Consider the following 8,660-nt stretch of genomic DNA (forward strand, 5'->3'; position numbering starts at 1 on the left):
AGAGAGAGAGAGAGAGAGAGAGAGAGAGAGAGAGAGAACACATGTACACACTCTAACTGGGAATGGTGTGGACTTTTGAAAACTCAAAGCACATCACCAGTGACACATCTCTTGCCACAAGATGAAGCCGCACCTCCTAATCCTTCCCAAACATTTCCACCTACTGGGGACCATGCATTCAGATGTACAAGGCTACGAGGGGCCATTCTTATTCAAATTACCACAGTAGTGCAGCAGGCAGGGTCTATAGCTAAGGGAGATTGTGGAGGACAATTTCCCCCAGGAGCCTACACAGCACCTTTTGGCACTATGAAAGCTAACCAACACAAAGGACATTTCCATCTCAGTTCTGGCTTTATTTCTATATTTCTGCAACCCAAATATATGGTGTCTGTTTTTTCCCCCATGTATATTTCCCCCATGTTGTACATTAGATACTTGTCTCTTTTGGAGGATGGGTAGACATCATGTAAGGTGATAGGAAAGGTTTTATCTATCAAGATCTACTTGGTGAGTTTGGGCCAATATGGCAACATTATGATTCTAAGAAGGAAAGAGAAAGAAAATATGCCCCTAGGGCTCTATGCTTAATCCTAGCACTTTGCTGATCCTGTCAGGTTTGGTTGGCCAGAGCAAATTACGAAGTTCACCTAAATTCTTTAAATGGGAAAATGGTCTCTACCTGTAGATTAGAGGAGAACATTAATTATAAAAGGAGTTTAAATAAAAGAAATGAGAGCCCAGTTTCACATATAATCTGCAAATTCTGTGTTGAAATAGTGTTCTATGATGGAATTACTGAAAGTTGTGCAGAATTGTCTAGAGATTGAGTTATAGGTTTCTCAGCTGTTAGAATTACTGCTCCCACACAGACCACTTTATAAAATAGTTCTGTTGGTGGGCCATGGAAGTACACACTGGAAATCTTAGTACTTGGGAGGCCAAGATAGAAGGATCCAAGTTCCAGGTCAGCATAGTGAGTTTTAGATAAGTCTAAGCAACAGAGTGATATTCTGCCTCAAAATTAGAGGGGATTACTTACTACTTAAAAAAAAAAGTTGAATTTTGTATGTGTGGAGCTTTGCCTGCATGTGTGTCTGTACACCATGTGTATTCAGTGCCTGTGGAGGTCAGAAGAGGGCGCCAGATTCCCCTGGAACTGCAGTTTAAAGGCTCACGAATTGCTGTGGGTGCTGGAAACTGAACCTAGGTCCTCTGCAAGAGCAACAGGGTTTTAACCATGGAGTCATTTCTCCAGGCCCTACTTACTGCTTTTTATTTTTTGAATAAGGATTTTAATTTTATTACTTAAATTAATCAGTTTTTCCATTGGCTTCACTCCAAAATGTTTTTAATGTCAGATAATGCTTGTGGGTATGCTCCCTGGCTAAGAGTGAACTTGAACAGTTTCAGAGGGTTGAAAGATCATTACATTGCTGCAGCCAAACAGTTGAAAATTGCAGTGTTAAACTTCATCCATTTGGGTTATATGTGTTTTTCTTCCATATTCTTTCTTTGTGAATGTACATGTGTATGCATGTGGTTTACATATGTGAACATGTGTGTATGTATGGATGTCCTGCCTCATGTTAGCCTGCGTATAGGTCAGAGTTGATGTTAGCATGTCTTACTCAGCTCTTTCTTCCCCGTATCTTTTGAGGCAGTGTTGTTTTCTGAACCTGCAGCTTGCTGTCTTAGCAGACTGGCTGGCCAAGAAGCCCCTGGAGAGATCTATCTTTGCCCCTCCATATCTAGAGGAGGACTCACCACACCAAGCTTCCATGTATGTCTTGAGGATCTGATCTCAGGCCTTCATGCTTTTGAAGAAAAACACCTTACCCACCAAGCCATCTTCCCAGTGTCTTTGAAATGTAGTATTGTATTCGTATTCTCTCTGGAAATTTTGTTTTCTGCAGTTTTTCCTCTCTAAGCCATTCTAAATTACAGCCTGTTTGAATTATTAACAAAATACTTTGATTTCTATTTGGCTAAATTTCATGTTAAGTCAATGATTTCTTATTTGAAATTATCAGGGATAGAAGTGTTTCAGATGATTTTTGAATCTTGGGATGTTTGCACATAAATAAGGAAATAATTTGGGAATAGGACCATAGGCCACATATAAAATTTATTTATGTTCTGTCTGTTCCTTATATGTAGAGCCTGAAAGTGATTTCAAACCATTTCTAGTGTACCTGCATCTTGACTGCCATGAGGAAGCTGTAGAAATTTCTTTCTCTTCCAGACATCATGTCAGTTCTTAAGTCTTTTAGATTTTGAAGTCTTTCAGACTTTGAATTTTCATATTAGAGATGTTCAGCCAGTCTTATATTTATTTATGAATATAAGTCTTAAATATATAAATAGTCTTAAAAAGTTTTAAGTCAGCTCTATTCAGAAAGAAGGGATGAATCAAAATATTTTATTAGAACTATCATTCTTTTCTATTTTTTTTAAATCCTGATTTTTGGTAACTAGAAAGCAAAAGTAATATTATGTTAGTCCTTTAACTGTACATCTTCCTTATAATTTTCTTTTATTAAGTCTTAAGAGTTCACTTACTAGTGTAACATTAATGTAATTATACATTGTTTGAAGATTTGGTAAAATTGCCCAAAGTTGATAATCATAAGTAGAAGTTGCCAAACAGTGAGCTGTTCAAATATAAACCTGACTAAAGTACAGTTTGATTTTAGCACCTCACAGTGGCAGGATCTGAGGTAAGTACATCTAATGAACATATCACCATGAACTAAAGCTCTTACTCTCTAACTTCTCTAGATAATTTAAAAAGCTCTTCCAGATTTCAACACTTCCTTCTCACACTCTTATCTCAATTTTACCTTTATTTCACTGAGAAATAAAAAGTATTTCATATATATGTGTGAACACACGTGAACTCCATGGAACATGTGGAGGTTAGAGAACAACTTGTGAGGAGTCGGTTCCCCGCTTCTGTCATGTAGGTTCTAGGGACTGAAGTCAGGCTTGGCAGGTTTTGCAGCAATCACTTTTAACCCCAGAACCATATCATAGGCCTGCCTTTCTGTCTGTGTCTTTTTTCTTTCTTTTTTTTTTTTCATAGTTCTTGGCTTTATTGTAGAAAAGAGAGAGAAAAAGAGAGAGAGAGAGAAGGTAGAAAAGTAGAGGGTGGCCATGGCCATGTGGAGAGAGGGGAAAAGAGAAGGGGAGAAAGAGGGCGAGAGACAAGAGGGCAATAGCCTAAGAGCCCTTCCGGGTCTTTTAAACATACAGTTTGTCTTTATAACCAAGGTTAGGTCTTCAGCTAGTCCATTTAGTCCTATCTCCCTCTGTCTGCTGGGGTATATTACTTTGTCATGGTAAATATTATGTGGGGGTTTCTACCCCACCTTAGAGCATTCAATTTTCAAATAAAAGATACAAAAACCTTTCTTTGAACTTATCATAAGCCTTAGAGCACTAGACCTGGGCAGGTGTCAACCCTCTTTGCTAGTTTGTATACTTCCCTGTCAGTAACTCAGACGTATCACTTGCTATATTTAGCCTGGGCTGTTCCTGCTCCAACTGGCCAGTCCTTACTCATGATCTACCTATTCCATGGCACCCTCTCCTTCTTTCCTCTTCTTTCCCTTTTGTTCTCTGCCTCTGACCCCAAGCCCTGGAACAGAAGCCCCGCCTACCTCCCTTCTGCCCAGCTACAGGAGTAGGTGTCTATATTCAATCAATAGTTTTAAACTGAGGAGCAAGGTTTGCACAACAAAAGCTGGCATACATAAGATTTTACTTGTCTTGAGACAACTAGACCTTGGAATACAGAGTTTAGCATTACAGTTAGACTAAACCTCAACAGTACTCTGATGTTAATCCCCGTCCCCTTTTTTAAACTTCGTTTTTTCTTCTCAACTGTATCATTTCCGTAAGGACATAATGAAATTGTAACACATTTCTTCCTTTAAAAAAAAAAACAAGTAAACAAACCTTCCCCTTAAAAACAAAACAAAACAAAAAAACCTTGTGATCTCATAATTCCTTTTGGTTGCCGTCCCCTTTTCCTGATTCCATTTATATTTATTTAGTTTTGTGATTACCTTTTAAAATAAGATAAACTGGACTCAGTATTATTAGGTTACATATTCCATGATATTTGAGATGTAACTTCAGTGGGAAAACACAAGTTCTGATCTGTGTTTGTGATGGAAACAAATGATCATAATTATTTAGCCATGCAGAATCAACTCACTGTGGCCACACATGATTAAGAACTGTTAACTGACAATGTAGAGGATCTGGAAGGCCAGAATGGGAGCTGGCAGCAAGAAAGACAAAGTAGGTTCTCATGTGACTGTGTCATAAGACAAACCTAAAAGTCTAGGTGGCCACAGACTTACAGTGCTGTCAGTAGCACAGGGAAGAAAGTCATTTAGCATGCTATCATCTTAGTGGTTCACACACAAAATATGCCAACGACCTGCAAATTCATATGTTAAAGGCATTTAGAAGGCCGAGTTGGCAGTGCAGTTTCTTGCCTTTTCATTCCATGTTTGCCTCCTCTTGTCCTAGTCTCCACACATCAGGTCCCCAGATCACCTCCTCTTGTCCTAGTCTCCATCCATCAGGGCCCCACGATTGCCTCCTCTTGACCAGATCCCCTCCATCAAGGCCTCATGGCTTTGCACTCAGATATTCTTTCTTTATGTCCACTCTTATTTCTGTCTAACCTCATTTTAACCTCTTATCTGCTTCCAGTGACATATTTATCTAATAACTACCAAGTTTCTTTCTCTCTTTTACCTTTATTTTTAAACCTGGAATTCACTCTGAACTCTTAATTAGTGTGTATAATTATTTCCTGGATATATTATTAGATGGGTAAGGAGACTCTCAAATTTAAGATTTCCCAAACTCAACATTTAGCTTTTATATCCATTTCTCCCTAAGCTTCTCTCTCCCATTTCAACAAATGCCAGGACCATTCGCATTCAACTTGCTCAGAGTGGATCCCACAAGCTCCGAGGTCAAGTTGAGAATGTCACTATTTAACAATGCCTCCCATTTTATCACCTTAGCCCAGACCCTCACCACCTCTTGCTTCTTCCTTCCCCTGGTTTCTCCTTTCCTTTCTTTCCTGTTCAAGATGCTTTGACAAAATACTGCAGACTGAGTTGCTTAAGTAAGATGAATTAATTTTTTTCCACAGGTTACAAAGTCTAGGATCAGGATTTCAGCCAATCTTGCTCTGGGTTAGCACCCTCCTCCTGTCTTGTTAATATCTTCTTTCAGGAGACTTTCTTCTGAATACAAATGGAGAGCAAATTCTCTGCTATCACTGCATTTTACAAGGACATTGGTCCCATCAGATTAGCATTTTACTGGAGATTTAACCACTTCCTTAAAAGCCTTTTGTTCAAATAATTCACTGTATGGATTAAACATCAACATCTGGGTTTTGGGGGAGACATAAATGTTCAGTCTCTGACAGATTGTCTTTAGTCTGGTTTCACTATGGTAGCTAGCAATGGTGCCATTAAATGAAGTCAGGTTTTTGTTTGTTTTGTTTTTGGATAGTGGAAAGGTACATATGTTTATGGAGAGTGGAAGGATTCGATGGAGAGACTGAGGTTGCAGATGCAAGAGAAATTGTGAAGATATACATAATGAGCAAAATTCAAGAAGAAGCAGGGAGCAATAAAGAACACAAATGAAGGATTAGCTTTAATGGGGAGAAAGGATGCTTCCTTTGAGACAGGATGAAGAGAGGACAGGCAAAGACAGGAGCTAATAATCCCCAATCAGGAGGTGCCCTTTCCCATTTTGAATGGGAGGAATATAATTTTTGAATCATTTGAACACTTGCTATATTCCTATTTTGCTATCTCCACCCAGCCTTAACCATCTTTTAAACTTTAGCTCTTCTCCACATGTATTCTTAATCTTTTTTTTTTTAGTTTTTTTTTTTTTACTAGATATTTTCTTTATTTCATTTCAAATGTTCTCCCCTTTCCTGGTTTCCCCTCTGAAATATCTCCTATTCTCTCCCCACAACCTGCTCACCAACTCACCTCTCCTGCTTCCTGGCCCTGGCATTGTCCTATACTGAGGAATAGAACCTTCACAGGACCAAGGGCCTCTCCTCCCATTGATGACCAAGTAGGCCATCCTCTGCTACATATGCAGCTGGAGCCATGAGTCCTACCATGTGTAATATTTGTTTGGTGGTTTAGTCACTGGGAGCTCTGCGGGGTACTGGTTAGTTCATATTGTTGTTCCTCTTGTGGGGTTGCAAACCCCTTTAGCTCCTTGGGTCCTTTCTGTAGCTCCTTCATTGGGGACCCTGTGCTCAGCCCAATGGTTGGCTGTGAGCATCCCCTTCTGTATTTGTCAGGCATTGGCAGAGCCTCTCAGGAGACAGCTATATCAGATTCCTGTCAGCAAGCACTTGTGGGCATCCACAACAGTGTTTAAACCCAGACACTTAATCTTAATGTGTCTATAGACACATTCAAATCTGATGGTAGTCCTGTAAAGGTCGGTACTGTGTAGATGAACATACTTGAGGGAAGAGGTACATATGTCCAAGCCTATATTATAATCTGAACACAGGCAAGGACAGGTATGAGTGCAGCTCAACACAAAATCCTAAACTTTATTAAAATGTTATGAGTCTTAAAAAAATGAAGAGTTTTATTTTGGCAATTTGATCATGGAGTTCTGGCATGAAATGTTATAGATGATAATGTCATTTTGTAATGTCAAGAGGTTAGACACATCTGTAGCACACAAAAGCTACTGCCCTGAAGCCTGTAAGATGTTACCTTTGCTTGTGAAGGCTGGGATGTTCTGACCTTTGGAACTTTTCTTTTATCCAGAGGTAATATAATAATAATGTGTCATGGTAATAACCAAGGTGCCAGGTACTTTTATTCCTGAATCAAAATTTTCCTTAGTAGTATTTCCTTCCTTGATCTCCATTAAGGTTCTACTTATCCACTGGTTACTATGTCTTACAGTTTTGAGATTTACTTTTATAATTCTAACATGCAGATTTTTCCTGCTGATCACAACCACTACCACATTATTATCTTATCACTGTTGTTCTCTGTTGCTGCCTAAAATCAAGATCTAGTCTTTCTTTATTTGGTCTCCTTTGGAGGCCTCAGGAGGTTGTAATTGAAATGCTAAATTTGGAGGTAGACCAGTTAGCCCAGTTCTGGCTTGCAATACACCTTTTATATGTGTTACTTCCCCACGATCCCTTTTATAGCATTCCACTCCTCCTGTCCCTTCTCTTGAATTCCTTCCCCCACCCATGGCTCCTTTTTACTTTCTTTGTTTCTGTAGTTACTCTAGGTTATGCACTCACATCTAAAGTTTCAGAGTTAGGATTCACAGATAAGAGAGAGTATTCAGCATTTGCTTTTCAGGGTCTTGATTACCTCACTTAGTATAATATTTCATTGTTTACCTGAAATTTTCATGGTTTCATTTTTTTTTGCAGTAGTATGTTTATGTACTACTCTTTCATTATCCATTCTTATTTGGAGGACATTTAAGTTATTTCTATTTCCTAGTTGTTGGAGATACAGTAGAAATGAATATGGCTGACCATGTATTTGTGGAGTAGGATGGTGAGTCCTTTGGGCATATGCCAAGTAATGGTGTTAAATAATTCTTAAATTTTTATAACTTATGGTAAAACTGTGCAATTTTTTTGGAATTAATCACATCTTCAAAGGACAGAGCCCATAGTTGGCATGTGTAAACTATGGGATTTGTGATATCACTGTAGTAAATAGTTTCTTATACTATTGGGACAACTCTCAGAAACTGGAAACAACTCAGATGTCCCTCAACATAGGAATGGATACAGAAAATATGGTATATCTACACAATGGAGTACTACTCAGCAATTAAAAACAATGAATTTATGAAATTCTTAGAGAAATGGATGGGTCTAGAGAATATCATCCTGAGTGAAGTAACCTAATCACGAAAGAACACACATAGTACGTACTCTTTGAGAAGTCGATATTAGCCCAGAAGCTCAGAATACCCAAGATACAATCCACAAACCACAAGAAACTCAAGAAGAAGGAATACCAAAGTGAGGATACTTTGTCCGTTCTTAAAAGGGGGAACAAAATGCCCATGGGAGGAGTTGCAGAGACAAACTATGGAGCAGAGACTGAAGGAAGGACAATCCAGAGCCTGCTCCACCTGGGAATCCTTCCCATACTCAATCATTAAACCCAGACAATATTGTGGATGCCAGCAAGTGCTGGCTGACAGGAACCTGATATAGCTGTGTCCCGAGAGGCTCTGACAGTACCCGACTAATACAGAAGTAGAGGCCACATCCATCCATTGGACTGAGCACAGGATCCCCAATGAAGGAGCTAGAGAAAGGACCCAAGGAGCTGAAGGGTTTTTAGCCCCTTAGGATGAACAACAATATGAACTAACTAGTACCCTCAAAGCTCCCAGGGACTAGACCACCAACCAGAGTATACATGGTGAGACTAATGGCTCCAGCAGCTTATGTATAACAGAGGATGGCCTAGTTGGTCATCAAGGGCAGGAGAGGCCCTTGGCCCTGTGAAGGGGAATGCCAGGGCCAGGAAGTAGGAGAGGGTGAGTTGGTGAGCAGGGGGAGGGGGGGAGGGAACAGGGCTTTTTTGGTT

At 39.5% G+C, this 8,660-nt stretch overlaps 1 protein-coding gene across 9 annotated transcripts in view; it reads left to right on the forward strand.

Annotated features, from left to right (window-relative positions):
• Positions 1 to 8,660, forward strand: part of Anks1b (ankyrin repeat and sterile alpha motif domain containing 1B) — a 1,082,674-nt gene that overhangs the window by 204,176 nt on the left and 869,838 nt on the right. The gene's annotated exons all lie outside the window — the stretch shown is intronic.

The sequence above is a fragment of the Mastomys coucha genome, unplaced genomic scaffold, assembly GCF_008632895.1.
Source record: "Mastomys coucha isolate ucsf_1 unplaced genomic scaffold, UCSF_Mcou_1 pScaffold4, whole genome shotgun sequence".
In the NCBI taxonomy this organism is placed as follows: Eukaryota; Metazoa; Chordata; class Mammalia; order Rodentia; family Muridae; genus Mastomys; species Mastomys coucha.